Source organism: Rhinoraja longicauda, chromosome 18 (genome assembly GCF_053455715.1).
Source record: "Rhinoraja longicauda isolate Sanriku21f chromosome 18, sRhiLon1.1, whole genome shotgun sequence".
NCBI lineage: Eukaryota > Metazoa > Chordata > Chondrichthyes > Rajiformes > Arhynchobatidae > Rhinoraja > Rhinoraja longicauda.
Window position 1 is genome coordinate 12,180,892 of NC_135970.1, and position 24,056 is coordinate 12,204,947.

The following is a 24,056-nucleotide window of genomic DNA, read 5'->3' on the forward strand; positions in this document are numbered from 1 at the left end:
TCAAAATGTTAATGTCAGCTTTAATCGAGACTGATTCTTTCAAATTGGTTGAATTGCACCTTTGATCTCCACAAGATGGGTAAATAGAAGGTATAATGCGATTGAATGGTGTTGCGGGATGGAAGCTCATCTCCCGTTCGCTTATTCACAACAAGCAAGCAGCCAACTTGCCACCCCAGGCCTGTAGGAACACTGAGAGTGGTGCCTGCCCCCTACCCCGATGGGTCACCAGCATCATTAGTAATTTACCGCTCGCCTTCACTGGGGATCTGATCCAATGGCTTCACTAAATGTACTAATGTAGCTTGGAGGTTCCCACAACCCCCCCCCCCCCCCCCACAGCTCCTCTCTCCAGATTAATAAATGCAGGTTGTTCACCGCCCGGCGCGGCCTGGAACGTGGCAAGTACAACAGCCTGACCGCGGGAGAAGACGGCAAGGGAAGAGAAATGACATTCTGGCCTTCCATCACAGTGAGGAGGGGACTGGAGGAGACTCAACATGTGATGGATGTTTCTTTTTTTTTTGTCTTTTGTGTTGGTTGGGGTTGCGTAACTTGCTTATTTTATTGCTCTTATTGTTGGACTGTGGGTGACGAAATCTCGTCCAAAACACTTGTTTTTTGGATGACAAATAAAGATATCCTGAATCCTGAGATTCTTCCTCTCTCAGCTCCAGCACAAGGTCGACGATGAAAATCTCACTGCTCAGTGCTTGTATCTGTGCAATTTTCTCATTATGTTCAATTAAACCTCCGATTAAATAAAGCATGTCCCTGTGCTCAAGCACCATGATGACACACTATGCTCCTTTCACTGACTGATTGAATCGTAGCTACTTTGGCTGTGCTTAGCCTCCACAAGACGGTATCTGGTACCTAATGAAATCACCGAGTTGGAAACACGGTTGCTGATCTGTAAAGGCCACTGCGAATTGCATTTGAAGTCTCCAGGGACATCGTACCTAGACGGCAACACTGACGGGCATATTCTCCAAATGCAAAATGCAGTCAGTGTCGCTACAAAATATCTCTGCTGCTGCATTGCCTTGCTTATTCGTGAGAAATTGCAAGAAAGTCCGACTACCAGAAGGCTGCATTGTAGGGAGCATCAAGGGAGGAGTTCTTACCATCCACTTGGGAAGGGAACAGATGTGTCTTCATAATATGGCTCCTCTTATGTAATAATTTACTTTTAATAGAGAGAAGTATTTACTTATGGCTGCCAGACTGTGTACCTGTTCTTGAAAAGCATTCCTAGAGGTATGAGCTTTCTCCTCACGATGCAAAAAAAACACTAGTACCCCAGAAACAGATTGTCTCACCTATTATTCTCCTTTAAACACATTATCTAATTTTGTACAATACACCAATATCTACAAGAGTAAATTTCCAAGTACTCTATAGGTCAAAGGAGCAGAGATAACTTGGAAATGAGTGAGAAGCAATCAAGCACACACCAAATGCTTCCACAAACATTGATCCCAGGCTGAAATCACTGCAATTTATAGCAGGGGTATGCATTTGAAAATATGCAATCTAACTACAAAAGCAGCCTTGTTCAAACCATAATTTAATCCATCTCTGGTTCAGCAGTTAGCTTCATCTTACAATGGCAAGAGAGCATTGAACGGTGTTTTTAAAAGGATCCTGGGACCATTATGTTCCAAGTGGCGGTGTTGAACTTTCTTCTCACTTTGACGCAGGTTGCAATTCTTATTTCGTGAATTCTGATGCAAAAGTGATTTTATTTTAAATTCAAGAGCAAGGGGTTTATTTTCCCATCTGTCAGGTCCTGGTGCACCCTGTTCTCCTGGCTCAAGTAAGACTACAAAAAACAGTTAGGGTGGCACAGTAGTAGAGTTGTTGCCTCACAGCGCCAGAGACCCGGGTTCAATCCTGACTACAGGTGCTGTCTGTCTGGAGTTTGCACAATTCTCCCTGTGACTGCAACAGTTTTCACTGGGTGAAACAGTTTTCGCTGGTTTCCTCCCACTCTCCAAAGACGTACAGATTTGTAGATTAATTAGCTCTTGTAAAGCATTGTCCCTAGTGTGTAGGATAGTGCTAGTGTATGGGGTGATCGCTGGTCGGTGTGGACTTGATGGGCCAAAGGGTCTGTTTCCGCGTTGTATCTCTAAAATCTAAGCAACAATGACTATTTATTTGAAGAGTCGTGAATGTCATACGAACCTGCAATAGAACAATTAAATTCTTATTTGTAGCAGAATAGCAGATTTGCAAGCACACTACACAGATATATAATAAACAAAAATACAAAAAATTAATAACCCCAATTAGTCCTTAATTGCTATCAAAGAGAGGCCGTAGTTCATAGTGGAGGTTAGTTTTGTGCAGTATTCAAGAACCTGATGGTTGTTGCAAAGAAGCTTTCGTTGAATATGTTGGTCAATATATTTTGACTCCTCCACCTTAGTCCTCCTTGCCTCTTGACCACCCCTGCAGAAAATCAGACTGAGATGTGAATGAGCTGCATATGACATCTCAGGATATTTCCTCATCACCTTCAATATGTTGTAAATCAATGCAGTGCAGGGATAGAGAATGTACTTGCGGCAAGAACAATGGACTTAGAACAGTCTGAAGAAGGATCTCAATGCAAATCATCATCTATCCATGTTCCCCAGAGATGCTGCCTGAACCGTTGAGTTACTCCACCATTTTGTGTCTTTTATTGTAAACCGGCATCCGCAGGTCCTCATTTCTACACTAGATTTAACCTTCCTTTCCCATTTCAATGAGGCATCCTTAAAGAGATAGTGTAAGGATGAACTGCAGATGCTGCTTTACACCGAAGATAGACACAAAATGCTGGTGTAACTCAACGGAACAGGCAGCATCTTTGGAGAGAAGGAATGGATGACATTACGAGTCGAGAGTTTAAAGAAGGGTCTCGACCCGAAACGTCACCCATTCCTTCTCTTAAAGAGATGGTGGTCCATTCTGGCCACTGAGTTAGGATGGAGTTGAAAGGAACGTTCCCTCAAGCCTGCAACTGATTGCATTGCTCTTGCTCCCTCCCATTTGCCAGCATTAACACCCTCTCCACAATCTGCAACAGCAAGTAATTGTAAATCCTCATGTCCCATCTTTACTGTCAGTGCGTGCGCTTCATCCCAGAACTCCAACATCAAGTTGCACTCCAGGCAGCTATGTGAGGATTCATAGGGAATAGTATACAGGACATCACATGCCATGTCGATGAAACCCGTAACAATCCAGTTAATTTTTTTATTTTAAACAGTGAATACTTCTATTCACCAAAGGTCTTGGGATGACTCCAGGTTGAATTGCAAGGTGTCTCATTTTACTTCCAAGACTGGTAAAGAGGAAGGGCTTCTAGGGTAGATGAACCCTCGACGATATTCTGAAGAACAGCACTAGATGTCCTCTTAGGAACAGCTATTCCTTGATAAAAACTGATTCATGAAGTGGATCATCCGGTTATTTTCGAAGGTAGACACAAAATGCTGGAGTAACTCAGGGGGACAGGCAGCATCTCAGGAGAGAAGGAATGGGTGACGTTTCGGGTCGAGACCCTTCTTCAGATTTTCTCTCCAGACTGCCTGCCCCGCCGAGTTATTCCAGCAATTTGTGTCTATCTTCAGTATAAACCAGCATCTGCAGTTCCTTCACGGTTACACATCTGGGTATTTTCACTTGGTTTTGTGGGATCTTGCTCTGTGAGATTTGGCTGCCACATCACAGGGGTGACAACTTCAAAACGGCTCAAGAGTTTTAAAACACTCTGGGTGGTCTCGAGGTTATGAAGAGTGCTATGTAAAGTCAAGATCTTTCTTTTCCCCCCTATATCAATCAATGCCACTCCTTCAAATGTAATGTGGTGGGTTTATTTTTGGTTAGTTAAATAAACTGTCTTTCAGTGAGTCAGAGGGAGAAGAATAATGAAAAAGTGGAATCTGTCTGGGATTGATTAACGAAACGTCAGCACTCTTGACTCAGCAGGGTGCTTTTAAATTCTGTCATATTTCGTGACACTGTTAGGGCAACCAGAGAGGAGGTGACCGGGTAATTTGCAGCAATCAAACTTGGCGACCACACCAATTTGATGCACAAAAGTTTATAAATAACTATCCTCCAATCGCTGCCATATTCTGGAGAATTTACCCCTGCTTTTAGCAAGAGAAGACACTGTAGTTCTGGTCCTCTCCACACTTCAAAAAGTTTCACATTCTGATGCATAAATATTACCAACAAACAATGCTCAACCAACTACATTGAAGCTATGGTCAAAAAAAAAATCTCACCGAATATTCCACTTCCTCAGGAGATCAGGAAATTCGGCAGGTCTCCAATAACCCCTTACCAACATCCACACATGCACCATGGAAGGCAGGTCGACATAAAATGCTGGAGTAACTCAGCGGGTCAGGCCGAGTTACTCCAGCATTTTGTGTCTACCTCCGATTTACACCAGCATCTGCAGTTTTTTTCCCAACACACCATGGAAGGCAGATTCACGTATTGCATCACAAGTTGGTTTAGAAACAGCTATGCCCGATTCTGCAAGAATTCGCAGAGAGTAGTGGATGTAGTCCAGTCCCTGACACAGACCAGACTATCCTCACCATTGATTCCATCTACAGTTCACGCTGCCTCAGGAAAGCAGCTAGCATAATCAAAGACCTTTTCCACCCGTCATTTCCTTTTCTCCAAACTCCTTTTGGGCAGAAGATACAAAAGCTTGAAAGCACGTTATCCCTACCGCCCTCTGACTTCTCAACGGTCCTCCACAAGCCAGGGTACAGTTCCGATTTTCCAACCTACCTCATTGCAGACAATGGACTTTGTCCAAAGGAACTGATGCACGACAATGCTGTGAACTATATTCTGTGCTCTGTACTTTCCCCTTTGCTCTATCTATTGTACTTGAGTTTGAACTGTTTGTACGTACATATGGTACATCTGATCTGTTTGGATAGCATGCAAAACAAAGCTTCTCGCTGTAACTCGGTACATGTGACAAAAATAAACCCAAACCCCAAGAACTATTACATGACAATGCTGAGCAACTATATTCTGCATTCTGGTATTTTTCTCTTCATTCTACCTGTGGTACTTGTGCATGGCTGGATTGTATTCACGTGTAGTATTATCACATTTGAATGGTTAGCAGGAAAACAAAGATTTTTACTGTATCTTGATACATTTGGCAATAATAAACCAATACCAAAGTGTGGCTTTGCAAGTAAAGACCATTTACAACAAACTGTAGTGACTCGTATATCCACCCACCTCCAATTCATTGGCTGCTGCAACGTTATCAATAATACTTGGTTAAAAAGGATGTCATATCAGAATAATGTTATTGGGTTACCCCAACCCCTCATGGCGGGCGGGCGGACTACTTGGGGTGCAAAGGGAAGGGTCATCTTCCAGGGGAAAGCCGCGTACATTGCAGATGCCTATTAGCGTCGGGCAAAAAGTACAGCCGGTGATGCTTTCTGGATCACTCTCAGTGAAAGGACAACACAGGTGAAAATGATTGGATCGTGCCGTGCCATGCCACTGGGCTTGATGGGATAGAGCACATTGCATCCTTTAAAACGGAGAGACGAATAATCATTGAAATCCAAAGGAGAATTTGGAGGATGACAGAGTGGCAGAGGATTCGGTCCGGGATTGTTCGAACCATACATCAATAGTTTTGCAAAACCACTGCATATTTATGCCAATTCTCATCCTCTGTTTTTTATTTCTCAACAGAGGGTATTTAACAAATAAATTAAATTTACACTAAACATAGCATTAGGATTTTCAAAATAATAAAAAGCGGAATCGCATTAAAGCACACAGGCCGATTGAGACAGCGCAGCATATTATGTGCTGTTGTACAAAGAACCCAGGTCTCATTCTGCAATTACACCTACACAGTGCAGGCAAAGAACATACAACAAAGGAAAGATTCTTGAGTCACGCAGTGGAAATCTGGTCGAAATCAGTGCGGTACAGTACTAAAAATCAGTTTCAAATTCCAAGTGATTGTTGGAATAAACAACAGTATCATTGTGGTGTTTGTTCAAGGGTTGTAATTTATTCCAAAATCTTATTTACTGGTCAACTTCTCGTTATTTTTTCCCTCCCTCCTCTCTCCCTTAAAGGGGCTGATTTTTACACGGTTACACTTTCAAAGGTGCTGCTCCCAAGTGACTGCTCTTCAAGGAAAGCATCTGGGCTGTAAGTACTTGCAGCCCGATTCATTGACCGAGCCATCAAGATGGTCACAAGAGGTGATCCCAGTTTCATCTTTTCCCTTTGAATCCCAGATCTGGCAGCACATCTAAATCTGCACAGCTAGGACTGGGAGTGCAGAGAGTCTCGGACAATAAGGGTTGGCAACAACAGGCCCCCGTGAAACAGCCTCAGTATTAAACAAATGAGCAAAACCCTTTGTAGATACAAGGAACTGCAGATGCTGGTTTATAAAAAGACACAATGTTCTGGAGTGACACAGCGGGTCAGGCAAAACCTTTGACCTATTTCTCCCATCAGGTTTCATAGGTCAGCTGTACCTTCGAAATGTGTGCAACTGACCCCAAATCAAAGGGGAGATTTGTTTAGAAAGGAACTTCAGATGCTGGTTTAAACTGAAAAGAAACACAAAATGCTGGAGTAACTCAGTGAGACAGCAGCATCTCTAGAGAGAAGGAATGAGTAACATTTCGTGTCGAGACCCTTCTTCAGACTGATGACAGCCTCTTGAAACACATGGAAAATACTATTCTGAACGACTGTGAGCCCATATGCCATCCATCATTTTAAAATCAGCACAATTCCTTTGCATGTCAGCAGCAGTGACCACAAGTTAGATTACACTTGCCTGCATTCCCTCTGAATTCACAAGATAAGAAGAATGAAACCATACAACTCTCCAACCATTTCCAGGTGCATTTCTGTGGCATCATCCACAACTTTGACAAGACTCACAAGGTTGCATGGCTGGGTTTTTTTTTTTGTGGTGAATTTGATGTCATAATATTTGGAAGCCCAATGGGCAAATTGCATGCAGAAATATCCCGTAAACAGCAGAGAAGTAATCTGTTGTTTTAAGGATGAACACTAAAAGCTGGAGTAACTCAGCAGGTCAGGCAGCATCTCTGGAGAAAAGGAATCGTTTCGGGTCGAGACCCTTCTTCAGACTTTGGATGAATATGTGCTGACTGACCCAGTGTAAACTCCCTGTAAAATTACAAGGTGGAGCAGGGGGGAGAGAACAGGAAAACAGAAACTGAACAAGAGTTGACAGCTGCAGCCCAATGTTATAACCAAGGGATTTTGAGCCAGCAAGGAGCCCTTTGAATGAACGTCATTCAGCATTTGTGAAAGGCAGCCTTAAAGGGCTAAGGTACTTAGAAAACCCAGACCACACAGGATATCCTCTTCCTTGACATATTCTCTAAATGTTTTGTAGGAAAAATGACAACTTTCTCAAAAGCCCCATTATAAAAATCCTGAAATGCAATTACTGGTGGGAAGCGAGATTAGTGCAGTCATCACCCACATTTAAACTACGCAGGGAACTCACCAAATAAAACACGAAGGAAGAAAAAATGCTTCATAACACGGTGCGCAAAGCTGTTCGGGTATTTTAAAATTCTGCGTCTGAAGCACAATCCAGGAATGACAGCACAATGTAGAATCCTTCTCAAAGTCATCTTCGTGTGCAAGCTGCTTAATCCCCCGAGATGCATCACAGGGAGCAGCTGATGCAGCACATCAACAAATGCAGATCTTGCTAATCTAGCTGCATGCAAATCTGGCACTCGCACAGCAATATTAATGCGGATCCGAGGAGAAAACCAGGCAGCTCCCACCTTGGATCAGTTTCTGGCAACTCCAGTGGCCAGATTCCCCCCCTACCTTCACCCAAGGCAATGATGTGGACTCTTCCAGAACAGGCCAAATGGGTGTCAAGGAGCATCAGTTGTACAGGGCCCTAGTGAGACCGCACCTGGAGTACTGTGTGCAGTTTTGATCTCCAAATTTGAGGAAGGATATTCTTGCTATTGAGGGCGTGCAGCATAGGTTTACTAGGTTAATTCCCGGAATGGCGGGACTGTCGCATGTTGAAAGACTGGAGCAACTAGGCTTATATACACTGGAATTTAGAAGGATGAGAGGGGATCTTATCGAAACATATAAGATTATTAAGCAGTTGGACATGTTAGAGGCAGGAAACATGTTCCCAATGTTGGGGGAGTCCAGAACCAGGGGCCACAGTTTAAGACTAAGGGGTCGGCCATTTAGAACAGAGATGAGGAAAAACGTTTTCAGTCAGAGAGTTGTAAATCTGTGGAATTCTCTGCCTCAGAAGGCAGTGGTGTCCAGTTCTCTGAATGCTTTCAAGAGAGAGCTAGATAGAGCTCTTAAGGATAGCGGAGTCAGGGGGTCAGAAGGCAGGAACGGGGTACTGATTGAGAATGATCAGCCATGATCACATTGAATGGTGGTGCTGGCTCGAAGGGCCGAATGGCCTACTCCTGCACCTATTGTCTATTGTCTATCTCAATTAGAACTGGAATTGGGCCGGGGTTTCCCTCTCCCTCCTGCTTCTTTGTTTGCTTGCTACAGCTCCCAGAATGCACAGCGTCATTGGGAGACCTAACCCCGGCAGTGGAAGCCCTCAGGGTGAAAGGTTTCCCTGTCTGTTTTGCTCCAGTCAGTCCACAAGCTTGATGAGATCCGTGACCATTTCAAACTGGCCTTGGAGGGGGAAACAGGAGCAAAGGAATGTTCCTCTGCAGGTGGGTGTGAGGCAGCCCTCTGTGCAGGCAAACCCCCTTGTTCAGGTTGTTAGTGGTACAGAAACACGCCCTTGCGGAATTCGCAAATCACCACCCAAAAATTCACTCTCACAGTAAAAGTAAATAAATCAGCACAAAATGTTGTTTTTTTTCAACTCGCATTTCTTGACAGATGCACAGATGATCTCGCTTCACTTTATGGAGAGAATTTTTTTTGCGATTCAGCCCGTTTTCTAAGAACGCAGCCCCCCCTCCCCGAGGGGTCTCCTGCATCAATTCTGACCCTGGGAAAGTGTCTCAACATTGCACCAAAACCATTGGCAGAACAGAAGCTGATTGGATAAGCAATACCCACCCTCACCATTACCAACAGGAACTTGGTGATGAGGTATGAAATACTAACGGTGCTGCTCCACATAATAACATAGATGCAGGAGTAGACCACCTGGCCCTCCAAGCCTGCCCCACCATTCATCAGGATAATGACAGATCTTGTGCCTCAGAGCCATTTTCTTACACTTTCGCCATATTCCAATTCTCTCCCACTTCACCCCTTTCAGATGCAGATGTTCTTTCCACCATGGACCCCAATAAACAGTCTACATTAAATGAGGGACAGGGACACATCTCTTACCATATGGTGGCAACAGTTGGTAGGAACCCACACTACTGGAACTGTTCAACAGACACCAGAACATGGCCCAGACACTGGAGGAGGTCTTACCTTGCCCTCTCCCTTCACCACATGGAGTCTCAGCGACAAATTCAGCCCACAATAGGGAAGAAACCCGCACACCCCCTTCTAATGGAGGGAAGTGGCCCTGATCACTGGTGCAGTGCTCAATTCACTGGTATCCAATCTAGTTCATTACCAAAACCTTAACCACATGGGAATTAGGGGCAAGAGTTTTAGCACCTCGGTCTCTCAAGCCCGCTTCCATCCACAACTCCTCACTCCCATGACCTTCCATCTTTTGCCTATCAAGATTCTATCTGCCGCCACGTAAAAAATCCATATGTTAAAAAAATCTGCTTCAGGAAGAGAGCTCCAAAGACTCACAATCCTCTGAAAGAAATTCACCTAATTTACATTTCAAAATGGCAACCCCCTACTTTTTAAAAACAGTAATCCCTAGCCTAGGTTCTCCCACAAGAGGAAACATCCTTTCTGTTGTCACATTGTCAAAACCACTGAAGAACAATGTGGCGCTCGGTATCCTTCAGGCTATTTCCCTTAGACATGAATTGTTGGTGTGAGACCATAAAGCCAGTGACAAGAAAACACACATTCTGTCCCATATCTGCTGAAAGTACATGCAACCAAGTGTTGACCATTGATATACTCCAAGGTTTAGTTTAGTTTATTGGCACGTGTACTGAGCTACAGTGCATGCTCACCAGTCAGCAGAAAAATAATACACAACTACAATCGAGCCAACCACAGTGTACAGATACATGATAGAGGGAATAATGTTTAGCACAAGATAAAATCTGGCCTGGTTTGGCTCAGCCACCAAGCACGACATCCGGAGGCTGCAACGGATCATTCGATCAGCTGAGAAAGTTGTTGGCTGTAACCTTCCCCCATTGACAAACTGTACACTGCAAGGGCCAGGAAGCGAACGGGCAAGATCAACTCTGACCCCTCTCACCCTGGCCACAAAATCTTTAAAGCACTTCCCTCTGGAAGGTGTCTCCGGACTGTCAAAGCAGCCACAGCCAGACATAAAAACAGCTTTTTTTCCCCATGAGTAGTAGTTCTACTCAATAACCAAAGTCTGTAGTCTCTTTTTTGCTCTGGTTTATTTTCACCCACATGTTTAGACCGTAATGTTGTATCCTTATTGTTTTGATGTGGTTATGCTTTATTCTTAATTGTTAACTGTATGTTTGTGTTGTCATTTGTGAGCAGAGCACCAAGGCACATTCCTTGTATACGCACATTCTTGGCCGATAAACTTATTCATTCATCATGTCACTGGTGTTTTTCTTAATGTTTGACTGCACTGACAAATGTACTAATTGCAAAATCCAAAGAGTTTAAGAAAAAACAGGAGATCATGCAAACCCATGAGCCAACTCTGGGTATTATCGAGGAAAACCCAGTCCATGGTCAGAACTTTACCTTCCTTCCCAACGCCCTTGCTCCAAAAATATCTCTCATTCTGGAACATACTTCACGACTCGGCAGCCACATCTCAGGCAGAGCGTTCCAAAGATTCACAACTCTTTGATGGCTAATTAACACAATCTTGATTTGTGAACAGATGGACAGTCATAACCTTCCTCCTCCCCCTCTCCAAGGTGCAAATATCAAAGACTAGAGGGCACAGGTTTAAGGAGAGAGAGGCATAGTTTAAAGGAGATGTGCTGGACAAGTTTAGTGTAGGATTGTTTTGTTTTGTTTTTTAAAATATTATTTTATTAATCATGAGAGCCTGGAACCGCTGCCAGGGTGGTTGTCGGTGGAGGCAAATACGATAGTGGCATTGAAGAGGTTTGCAGGTTTGCAGGGACTGGAGAAAGATATGGGTCAGGTAGATGAGATTAGTTTATCTTGGCATCATGCTCGGCACAGGCACTGTGGAGAAAGAAAAGTATTGCACAGGAACATGCTCTATGTTCTATGTTAGTTAGCTACTCTTTGTGGAAGTCTTATCCCCGAATTGATTTATTGCTGTTGGAACTCGGAGGATGGGCTTTGGTAGTTTGATTCAGCTATTTCCATGTGATAGGGCCAGAGTCAAGCTTTCTGGTGTCATTGGGGCCATTAACTGTGCAACCTGGCATTCATGCAAGTAAAAGCATCTGCACCACAATTAGGAAAAAAACATGATTAAATACATCCCCACAACAAAGCTCACTATAATATCTTTCCATACCCAAATCCTCTCCCGCCAAGGAGATTTCATAATGATAGGGGGAAAAGTACTGGTGCAATTACCGAGAGGAAGCCAGGAAATAGTTTGGAAATGAGGAATCAGGCCTGGCACCAGGCTAGCTCAGATATTTTAACACCAAATGAAACCTGAAAAGACACGGCATGTGAAAAAATAGCATGTTAAATGGCAATCAGAGCCTCTGTTCAAAATGGGAGCAGATTAGCTATGCATGTCCCGTGCTCTAATAAAAACCCTCAACAAACTGACAACCTCAATCGATTTCGCCTCCCCTCCAAATGAAAACAACAACCGGATGAAAATGCTACACTAATATAAAGTTTAGGTAGAAAAAAAATAACCAATGGCCAGAGCTAACAAAGCTTCAAGAAACACAATCTTTTCTTCAAGTACATAGAATTATTAGTGCTCAGTGAAACATGATGCATAGTCACAGTCATTCCAAGTGTCGTAATATTAATAATGTCCCTATTGTTATTACAAGTAACCTTGCCAGCAATAGGTTAGATAAATCAAGGTTTGTAAATCTTACCAAGAGATGTCCCTGTTTGGTAATGAACTCTGTGCTTCACCCTTGACAACGTGCCAGCATCAAGCACGCCATGAATAATAAACAAAGTTAGGGAGAAGGTCAGCCCACAATGCTTCTTGAATGCCAAGCTTAGGTCAGTGCTGGCTACCATCTACCTCGTAGCTAGTTCACTCCACAAACCTTTTGGATCCAAGACCTTCCCCAGTAGGACTCAGAGTCAACGCAGATGTTGCACTACCAAGCTGAAATTAGCACAAACTCAATGAAACAGGACCCATCGAACCAGCATGCACAACACTTCCGTGTAGAAAGGAACTGCAGATGCTGATTTAAACCAAAGATAGACGCCAGAAGCTAGAGTAACTCAGAGTAACTAGGTGGGTCAGGCAGCATCTCTGGAGAAAAGGAATAGGTGGCATTTTGGGTCAAGACCCTTCTTCACTGAACACTTTCACTCCTTCAGCCTACACTGGCCACTAAATCCAGGTTATAGGACATTGAAAGCATGGTGGAGTCCTACCAAGCACATATCTCACCCTCATCTCCTTGTGCCTTCTTTGCCAGTGTTCAGATGGTCAGCTCTGCATCGGTGCCAATTGTCCACAAGTGCTAAAAAATCCATGCTAGGGTTTCTTTCACATAATTTTTGCCCTGTAGATATTTTAAACCTGCATTTGGAAAAAATAAGGTTTGCCTTCATTGACAAACCAGATCTATTTTTTAAAATATGGTCTCCATTTATTGAATTTTTAAAAAAGTAAATGGGTTTATCACAAAACTAAAATTTAAAACTAAAGTTAAAACTTGAGTTTAGGGTTGGATGTACAACTATACTCATTATCTCCCGGATCTATCCCCATAATCTTTATATTTGTAATTCTTTTTTCTTTGCTTTCTCTCTATTAGTTTATAGTCTCTTTTCATCTTTATTTTTTCTTTACAAATTTAAAAATTGAAGCTATGTAAGAATTCTATAACCAGTTTGTCGTTTATTATTATTTGTACATATGCTTTAAAAAATTAAAAATTAAATGAAAAAAAAAAAAGATATTTTAAACCTGAACAATAGGTGATAAAGTGAACCCAAGCATTTTGATCTTGTAATCAAAAACGCATTTTTAAATTCAGATTACTGGGCAGTTTTTTTCCCGCACTGTCTGTCGTAACATGCTGAGGTAGTGCTAGAGTTTATGCTAATTATGCAAATAACCTGACTCTGCACCATTCTGTCAATGTCCTGCATTATAGACAATACAGTTTGTCAGGCATACGTGACTGCAACTTCTTTTTGCTGCTTTCTCTAGGTTTTTATGCACTGCGTTATGTTTGTCCCACCAGCAAAGTTCCAAGATCTGCCTCAAAATGGCTGCTTAGTGTGCGCAAAGAATCCAGCATACAGCACTTTGTGATATTTAGGAATCACGGGATATGGGGAAAAAGCAGGAACAGGGTACTGATTTTAGATGATCAGCCATGATCATATTGATGGCGGTGCTGGCTTGAAGGGCTGAATGGCCTACTCCTGCCCCTATTTTTCTATGTTTCTATGCTACCTTCACATATCAATCACTGAACCTCTGCAGTCTTTAACATGGATGTTAACAATATCCTACATCAGTAATTACTATTCCAATCTTCTACTGACCATCATCTCATTAACCACCTCAATAGACTTCAGCTAATTGAAACCCTTCAACCATATCCTGCCAAGTCCCCCTCACTCACTGATCTCATGATCCATGACCATGCATCCACCCTTCCCCAAAACCTAGTACTCAAGTCTCACACTCTGGAACCCACTCCCCGAATTCTTCTGCCTCTTTCCACCGGCCTGACTCCCGAAAGTTCTTGCTTCTCCCGAGAGTTATTATCTTATGTTAAACACAATATTTAAATACAAACGGGCTGACATCTTCCAGCTGAGATTGCAAGCTCAAAACTGAGACAGGGCGTACTGTGATGGGTGGGTGGGTGTGTTGGTGAGGGTGAGACAGATGTTATGAGTATCAGATGTTATGTTATCAGAGTGACTTGGATAGATTAGGCGAGTGGGCAAATGCATGGCAGATGCAATATAATGTGGATAAATGTGAGGTTATCCACTTTGGCGGCAAGAACAGGAAAGCAGAGTATTACCTGAATGGTGACCGATTGGGAGAAGGGGAGATGCAACGTGACCTGGGTGTCATGGTGCACCAGTCATTGAAAGCAAGCATGCAGGTGCAGCAGGCAGTGAAGAAAGTGAATGGTATGTTGGCATTCATAGCAAGAGGATTTGAGTTTAGGAGCTGGGAGGTTCTGCTGCAGTTGTACAGGGCCTTGGTGAGACCGCACCTGGAGTATTGTGTGCAGTTTTGGTCTCCTAACCTGAGGAAAGACGTTCTTGCCTTAGAGGGAGTACAGAGAAGGTTCACCAGATTAATCCCTGGGATGGCGGGACTTGCATATGAGGAAAGACTGTATAGACTGGGCTTGTACTCGCTGGAATTTAGAAGACTGAGGGGGGATCTTATAGAAACATATAAAATTCTTAAGGGGTTGGAGAGGCTAGATGCGGGAAGATTGTTCCCGAAGTTGGGGGAGTCCAGAACCAGGGGTCACAGCTTAAGGATAAGGGGGAAGTCTTTTAGGACCGAGATGAGTAAACATTTCTTCACACAGAGAGTGGTGAGTCTGTGGAATTCTCTGCCACAGAAGGTAGTTGAGGCCAGTTCATTGGCTATATTTAAGAGGGAGTTAAATGTGGCCCTTTTTGCTAAAGGGATCAGGGGGTATGTACAGAAGGCAGGTACAGGCTACTGAGCTGCATGATCAGCCATGATCATATTGAATGGCGGTGCAGGCTCGAAGGGCCGATTGGCCTACTCCTACACATATTTTCTATGTTTCTATGTTTCTATGACTCAGTAGCACTGGACTTAGTAATGGCTGGCTCACAATAAGATAACTACCAAGAATTTGGCACTATCCAACCAATCTTACTTAGATGGGCCACGAGAATGTTTGGTGGGCAAAATGAAAACAATTTGAACGAAGGTATTAATTCCCTCTGATTGTGGTTCCAAATACAGTGCTTTGGCTTTTATGTCACAAATAACAATCTTGCTTCAGCTTTGAAATCAACTGGAAAATATGGAAAAATACAGAGAGAGATCAATTAAGAGGCACTTGATTGACCAGGAGAGAAGCGATTTGGTGTGTATCTTTAGGATGCAGTGGTCTTTCAACTGAGCCATTTACAAATATTGAATTGGTAAAACTAAATACGCTATTAATATTTTATACTGGGATTCTGCTGCTGTGGACTTTCAATAGTTATGGTAAAACTACTTGGCTACTTCCATATTTTATAAATAATGTAATGGTACATAATTATTATTTATGCAAGTATAAATAATTCGTTTGCAGGCAAGAGTGGATATCATTGCCTTTTTGTTTAGAACATCACTTCACCACTTTAACACAAATCCAGTTTCTTTTGCAATATGCAAACTATATTTTAATCACAAGAATCTTTAAAAATAAAACAAACTTTTGCATAAACCCTAATATCACTCAGTCAATGGTATCAAATAACACTAAAACCTGGTAGAAATGCTCCTCTCTTCAAACAGACTTCTCAAAGTGGCCAGATCTTCTTTAAAATGGATTTGGGAAAGGTACGCTCTCCATAATGTGCAAGTAAGAAGCATTCATTTATTTACACTCTTAATCTTTCCACCTTTGATTCCTTAAATTCTTTTCCCATTTGTAATCTCTCTTGGCCAAAGCCTTTGAGGTACGGAGTTCCAGATATCTGTTACTCTCTGTGCGATTAAAAAGGTCCTGATATTGCCCCTGAATACCTTAGCAAAACAATTATCAAGATTATGTCCCCCTGTTCATATTTTCTCATCGAAGAATTTAGCTTCTCCAGATCTGGATTTGTATGCCTTACCAACTTTAATCAAATATTCTGTGACCAAAGTTCAGATTTTTTTTTAATGGGTCAATTGAGAATAATGATGACAATATTCGGCCAGCCTGATGAGTAGTTGAGCCATTTAAACTAACACATTTGAAATACGTTTTGCAATCAGTGCTGATAGACACAAAATGCTGGAGTAACTCAGGATAGGCAGAATCTCTGTAGAGAAGGAATGGCTGACGTTTCGGGTCGAGACCCTTCAGTACTGTTTGCTTGGAAGGTAAAAAGAAAGGAGCTTGCCTTACAAAATCTCCAAATTCAAAGATTTGTCCCATCTCGGACATTCCTTCATTTCCCTGCTCCCGCCCAGCAGGAGGTACAGAAGCTTGAAAGTGTGCACCACTAGACACAGGAACAGCTTTTTCCCCTCTGTTATCGAGCTTCTGAAAGGTTATTCCATAAGCTAGGGTACTATCTGATTCACCTCCACCCCACTGTTGACATTGGACTTTGTCTATAGACTGATGCACTACAATACGCTGTGGTGCAGCGGGTAGAGCTGCTGCCTTACAACGCCCGAGATGAAGGTTTGATCCCAACCTCTGGTGCTGTGTGGAGCTTGCACGTTCTTCCTGTGACAGCGTGGGCTACCATTGGGTGCTCGAGTTTCCTCACACAACTGAAAGATGTGGGTTTGTAGGTTAATTGGCCTCTGTAAATCACTCCAAATGTGTAGGGAGTGGATGACAAAATAGGGTAATATAGAACTGGTGTGAATGGGTTATCGATGATCAGCATGGACTTGGTGAGCCGAAGAGCCTGTTTCCATGTTGCATCTCTAAACTAAACTATATTCTGCACTGTGTCTTTCCCTCCCATCTATTGTACTTGAGTTTGACTTGATTGTATTTATCTACGGCATATCCAACCTGTTTGGATCGCATGCAATACAAAGCTTTTCACGGTAATTTGGTACATGTGACAATAATAAACCTAAACCTAGTCACTCTTCTAATGTAGACGATGAACAGGGCAATTACTCTGGATCTTCCCGAGTATTAGCCAGTGACTCTCATTGGATTAGTCTGCAAGGCACAGGCTTGTGACGCAGGACTCTCTCTCTCTCTCTCTCTCCAAGTCTCATCATTCATCTCTGTTTGAATCATAACTTACTCACACTTGCATCTTAAATTAGGAAGTACAGATCAGGAAGAGTGCAACCAAGTTTAATCCATGTGTACCCAAGTTAGCTGTACCGATTCTCTTATTATCTGGCTATAATCTACCATTTCAACACTGACAGCTAGGATCAACCTCGGGTCCTTGGCAGTATACAGTGATAAGCTCCAAGAAAAGGAATAGGCCATTCCGATTTTTGAGCCTGTTCCAATTGTCGATTAAATCGTGCGTAATGGGCGTCTTAATTCTATCTACCCACCTTAGTTTGTAACCATTAACAGCCATGCTTAACAGAAGTCTATCTATCCCAATTTTGTATTGGTCTGGTCTCAATTTTTTTTGGACATTGTTCCAAATTTCCATCTTAATCTTAATTATATTTGGTATAAACAAAATTCCATCTTAATAAGGCAGGAACGGGGTACTGATTGAGAATGATCAGCCATGATCACATTGAATGGCGGTGCTGGCTTGAAGGGCCGAATGGCCTACTCCTGCACCTGTTGTCTATTGTCTATTTCCTTTTTCCTCAGGGTGGAAATGTCAAACATTAGAGGGCATGGGTATAATGCGAGAGGGGGAGATGTGCATGGCAAGTTTTCTTTTAAAAGGAAATACACAGAGTAGTGGGGGCCTGGAACACATTGCCAGGATGGTGGTGGAGGCAGAAACGATAGTGGCATTGATAAGGCATCGTCAGCAGTGCATTATTGTCGTGTGTCCCGAAACGGAACAATGAAATTCTTGCTTACAGCAGCAAAACAGAATATGTAAACCTAGTGTTCTTGCACCTGGACATTAGAGTTTTCAGGCTCCTGTACCTTCTTCCCAATGACAGGAGTGAAATGAGAGTATGGCCTGGGTGGTGTGGGTCTCTAATAATGCTGGCTTCCCTTTTCAGGCAGCGACTCTTGTAGATCCCTTCGATGGTGGGGTCGTCAATACCCATGATGGACTGGGCAGCATTCACATCTTTTTTGCAATCTCCTTCGTTCCTGGGCGATTGAGTTAGCAAATCCAGCCGTGATGCAACCAGTCAACATGCTCTCTATCAAAGACCTGTAGAACTTCAAGAGAGTTTTCGTTGACATAGTGAATCTCCTCAATATTCTCAGGAAGTAGAGGCGTTGATGGGCTTTCTTTGTGATTGCATCAAGGTGCTGGGTCCAGGACAGATCTTCAGTGATACACATGCCCAAGAATTTGAAGCTTTTGACTCTCTCCACCACTGTCCTGTCGAAGACCACAGGTTTGTGGATCCTTGTCCTTCCTCTTTCAATGTTCACCATCAGGTCCTAGGTCTTACTGACGTTGAGAGCAAGGTTGTTATTCTGGTACCATTTGGTCAGTTGATTGATCTCCCGCCTACAATCTGACTTGTCGTCATCTGCAATTCGTCCAACAACGATGGTGTCATCAGCAAACTTGAAGATGGAGTTGGAACTGTGTCTGGCTACACAGTGGTGAGCATAGAGTGAGTGGAGCAGGGAGCTGAGCACGCAGCCTAGAGGTGCTCCCTTGCTGATGGTTCTCAAGGAGGTAGTGTTGCTGCCAATTTGTACAGGTGGTGGTCTGAAGTAGAGGATCCAGTTGCAGAGGGATGCACAGAGACCCAGTTCCATGAGCTAGGTAACCAGCATGGAGGGGATGATGATATTGAATGCTGAGCTATAAACAACAGCCGAAGTACATATTTTTATTGTCCAAGTGGTCTAGTGCAGAGTGGAGAGCCAGCGAGATTGCATCCTCCATTGACCTGTGGTGGCAGTAGACAAATTGTAGTGGGTCCAGGTCCTTGTTGAGGTAGGAGTTGATATGCGCCTTAACCAACGTCTCAAAGCACTTCATCACCACAGACGTTAGTGCCATGGGTTGATCGTCAATGAGGTACGTCACCTTACTCTTCTTGGACACTGGTATTATTGATGCCTTTTTAAAGCAGGTGGGAACCTCAGTGATGAGAGATTTGAAGATGCCCACAAAAGCTCCAGTCAGTTGGTCTGCACAGGTTTCAAGAACACAACCAGGTTCACCATCAGGTCTAGACGGTTTGAGGGTTCACCCTCCTGTAGGATCTTCTGCCATCGGCCTCTGTTACTGAGGTTGCAATACTGGGGGGGGGGTATGAGGGACTGGGAAAGCACATCAGTGTTCTGCCTCTCAAAGTGTGTGTTGAATGCATTGAGCTCGTCTGGGAGTGATGCTTTGTTGTCGCTTGAGCTACCCCCTGATTTTGCCTTGTAGGAACTGATGGCATTCAACCCCTGCCACAGTTGCCAAACATGCTCCTCATCCTCCATTTTAGAGCAATAAAATAGGGATTACCACATAGTTACACTGTGATTGCTGCATCTGTGGAAAGTGAAACCTCTTTGCAGCACTGCTATTGAAGTGGTGCACAGGAACCTTACATTGGGACATCAAACCAACATCCATTTTCTCTCTCAGGAGGAAGTAAAGGATCTCATGACAGTGTTGGAGGAAGGAAGTCATCCCTGATATCTTGACCCATATTTTTCCACCAACCAACACATAAACCAAGTTATCTGGTCAATATCACATTGTTGTTTACGGTTGACTACACATCATAAAGCACTTAATTGGTTTTAAAGTGCTTTGGGGTGTACTGAGCTCTTAGAAAGCACAGTACAAAAGGTTTGCTGGAAAGTCATTGTTTCTATTCCCATTGATGCTGCATGACCTGCCGAGTATTTCCAGCATTTTCTATTCTAATTAAAGAAATAGTTTAATCCTTTTCAATGAAAATGAACTTACGGTCGAGAGATTTGCTGTATGTTTTTCTCCTTGTGCACATTTAACAAGTATCCATCCCACGCAGGCAAACTGTCTTCACGGCAGTTTAATAATAACAACAATCTGCTAACAAGTGCTCTTAGTAAAGCAAAACAGCCACATAAGCTTCACACAAACATATTGAGAAATTAATCAGTCACAAGGGGGTGGGGGGACGAACAGGCCAGGTGACTACAAGCTCGGGGTCAAACAGGTGGGTTTTTAAGGAATTTATAATGCAAGAGGAGGGGTGGGCAAAGTCTGAAGGATTTCCAGAGCACAATACTTAGACAAGACAGTTGAAGGCACAGCTTCCAAACCCAAGGTGAACGAGATGCACAAAGCCAAGATTGCAGCAACCTCAGAGAAATTAGACCTCTTGTCTAAGCCTTGTACAAGCAAGTGACAAATAGAGCAGTATGTGTGGCGGATGGGTTGGGGCAGGAGTGTAGGAAAGGCCATAGAAAGATTTCATCCAGAGTATGCACAAGTGTTGTTAACTGGTCAAAGCTAAATAACTACCTTTTTGCATAGATAGAACCTCAGAGTCAAGAATGATTTGCTTCCGTCAGAAGAAGGGTCTCGACCCGAAATGTCACCTATTCCTTTTCTCCAGAGATGCTGTCTGACCCACTAAGTTACTCCAGCTTTTTGTGTCTATCTTCTGTTTAAACCAGCATTTGTAGTTCCTTCCTACACATGAGTACAGAGAAGGTTCACCAGATTGATTCCTGGGATGGCAGGACTTTCATATGAAGAAAGACTGGATAGACTCGGCTTGTACTCGCTGGAATTTAGAAGATTGAGGGGGGATATTATAGAAACTTACAAAATTCTTAAGGGGTTGGACAGGCTAGATGCAGGAAGATTGTTCCCGATGTTGGGGAAGTCCAGAACAAGGGGTCACAGTTTAAGGATAAGGGGGAAGTCTTTTAGGACCGAGATGAGAACGTTTTTTTTCACAGAGAGTGGTGAATCTGTGGAATTCTCTGCCACAGAAGGTAGTTGAGGCCAGTTCATTGGCTATATTTAAGAGGGAGTTAGATGTGGCCCTTGTGGCTAAAGGGATCAGGGGGTATGGAGAGAAGGCAGGTACAGGATACTGAGTTGGATGATCAGCCATGATCATATTGAATGGCGGTGCAGGCTCAAAGGGCCGAATGGCCTACTCCTGCACCTACTTTCTATGTTTCTATGATTTGCCTCACTCTGGTCTTGAGTGTGTCAGTTACCAATATGTGAATTAGTGTTAGAGTCATAAAGTGCAGTAACAGGCCAAAGATGGACACAAAAAGCTGGAGTAATGCAGCGGGATAGGCAGCATCTCCGGAGAGAAGGAATGGGTGATGTTTCAAGTCAAGACCCTTCTTCAGGCTGGTTCTTCAGTCTCGACCCGAAACATCACCCATTCCTTCTCTCCAGAGATGCTGCCTGTCCTGCTGAGTTACTCCAACATTTTGTGCCTACCTTTGGTTTAAATCAGCATCCGCAGTTCGTTCCTACACAGTAACAGGCCCCTTAACCCATCATGTCCATGACAACCATCAAGTAACTAATTGTATTTACCAGACTACTATTCTCTGTTAAATTCATTGGACACCACCACATATTGCAAAGCAAATTCAAACAATCTCCTAATTAATTGCCCGTTTCTCATGTGGAGTACAGCTTTAAATTTTAAAAACATTCTCCATAAATCATAATATGAAAATATAATTGCCATCTGTCAGGCCAGGTATATATTTGGGGTGTTATCTCACTCAGCCTGTTTGCATTCATTAGGCTTTCTAAGTTCTTCGTATGACTGTGAAAGATGGAGACCAGAAATAACAGATAGCGTGATGACAGCAAATAAAGGAACAGCTGGATTTCTTTGCCTGTTGTTATCTGTTGTGCGGTGAAAGCAAACTCATCAGAAGCACTAGTTTGCAGCGGAAAAAAATGCCAGTGAATTCATGTTTAATATATTCAGTACCCTGTTCAATCGAACCCTTCACTTAATATATTGATCCAACAACCAGGATTTTTTGTTTTCAGAAAAAGGAGAGGGTAGGCTAGTGAAGAACAAACCATATTACTTTGATTTATTCAAGATGATTTTAATTTATTGATTTGAGACCACAGAACTCAGAGGTCCTAACAACACGGGAGGGATGTATGAGAAACTACACCATTACAAGTGCCTTCGACGTCCTCGTCGTTGACTAAACAATCACTTCCATCCAAAGACATCGCCTGTTTAATAAATAAACATCGGTGCCCTCTCTTTACTTGCGACCACGCGAGCCAGTTACCTATTCAACCTAATCCCCTTTGAGGTAACAAACACCATATTACAGGTTTAGATAAACCGATGTCTTTAAGCGCAAAACAAAGGCTTGTATATTTATTTTGGAAAACGCGGACGCCTAGCTACCAAAATAGCTTCCCCCAAGCCTGTCCTTTAAATTGAAAGACAATCATCAGTAAATCCTAGGTTTCCATTTGCAGGGCGGCGATGCGATGGGCTTTAACGCGCCCAAGTGGAGGAGTGTCCTTTGCAAATGAAGCCACTGCACCAATTTAAACCCCGTCTCCCGCAACCTGGTTAATTCTGGGCGTCAATTTGACAGCAGTGCATGCAACGACGGAGCTGGAAAACACACGGAAATCCAGGGGTCTTCGTCTGCATGGGACACAACGTCGTGGCGTTATCGCCAACATTGTCCGGACACAAGGAGGTGATGGTTAGACCATCCTTGAGCGATCTCTACGTCCCATCCCACCCTCCGGCCACACAGGGGATAGATAGTCAACCTTCAAGGATGAGCGAGCTTGCATTGCTGCAGGTTGCACCATCATGCAAGGTTGCATTCATTGCATGCTTTGCAATTGCATTAACCCCTTCCATGGGGAAAAAATGGATCAGGGCAAATCTGCCACAACCTGACCCCCGATTGACCGCACAGCCCAAGTGGACTGACCAAGACAGGCTTCTTGAGCGAATCATATTTTTCCCCCATTACCCCAAGACTCACCTTCTATACTTCCGGGAGCTCCCCTTGCTTTTAATTTTCCACTCACAAGCCTTGCAATTGCGGCTCGGGCGCTCAATGGGAGATGCTCCTGGAATTTGCAAAGGAATGAAGGAAGAAAGAAATGCACGGGGGGGGTGGGGTGGTGGGGGGGGGGGGAAAGGGGGATTATTTGGAAGAAGCAGTGCAGGCTGGCGTTGTTGCTGGTGATGGTGGTGGTGGTGTTGTCGGATTGTCTGTGTGCGAGTTGCTCATGAGGAGTAGGTGCAACACAAGCAGAGCGAGCTGGCCTGAAGTATGCACCATGGCGTCATTGCCAACCAATCAGCGCCGGCCGCCCTGCTCACTGACGTCAGCCCCTCCGCTCCACAGCTCCAGCTCCGGGCACAGATTAAAGGCAGAGTCCGCGCCGCGCCGCACTGCACTGCCTTAAAGGAGCAGCGCCGCCCTGCAACCTCTCTCCAGCAACACACACACACACACACACACATATGCATACACATACACACATGCATACACTCACATACATACATGCATACACACATGCGCACACACACACATACATGCATACACACACATACATACATGCATACACACACATGCACACACACACATACATACATGCATACACACATACATACATGCATGCACACATACACATACATACATGCATACACACGTAGATGCATACACATACATGCACACATGCATCATACATACACACACACATATATACATACACACACATGCATCATACATACATGCATGCATACCTATGCACACATACAACATGCACACATACCTACATACACATAAACACATACATGCATACACACACATCATACATACACATACCAGTCTGAAGAAGGGTCTCGACCCGAAACGTCACCCATTCCTTCTCTCTTGAGATGCTGCCTGACCTGCTGAGTTACTCCAGCATTTTGTGAA

The 24,056-nt window shown here is 43.5% G+C and overlaps 1 protein-coding gene across 2 annotated transcripts in view; it reads right to left on the reverse strand.

Moving 5' to 3' along the window:
• The window catches only part of LOC144602253 (dual specificity protein phosphatase 8-like), a 227,154-nt gene extending 203,749 nt beyond the window's left edge, over positions 1-23,405 (reverse strand). The window contains exon 1 of one of the 2 annotated variants that reach the window (XM_078415124.1): positions 23,112-23,405. The gene's annotated coding sequence lies outside the window, so the exon portion shown is untranslated. Of the gene's footprint in view, positions 1-7,564; positions 7,662-23,111 lie in introns of those variants that run through there. The other variant, XM_078415125.1, reaches the window with a different exon arrangement.
• Positions 23,406-24,056: the final 651 nt, after the last annotated feature.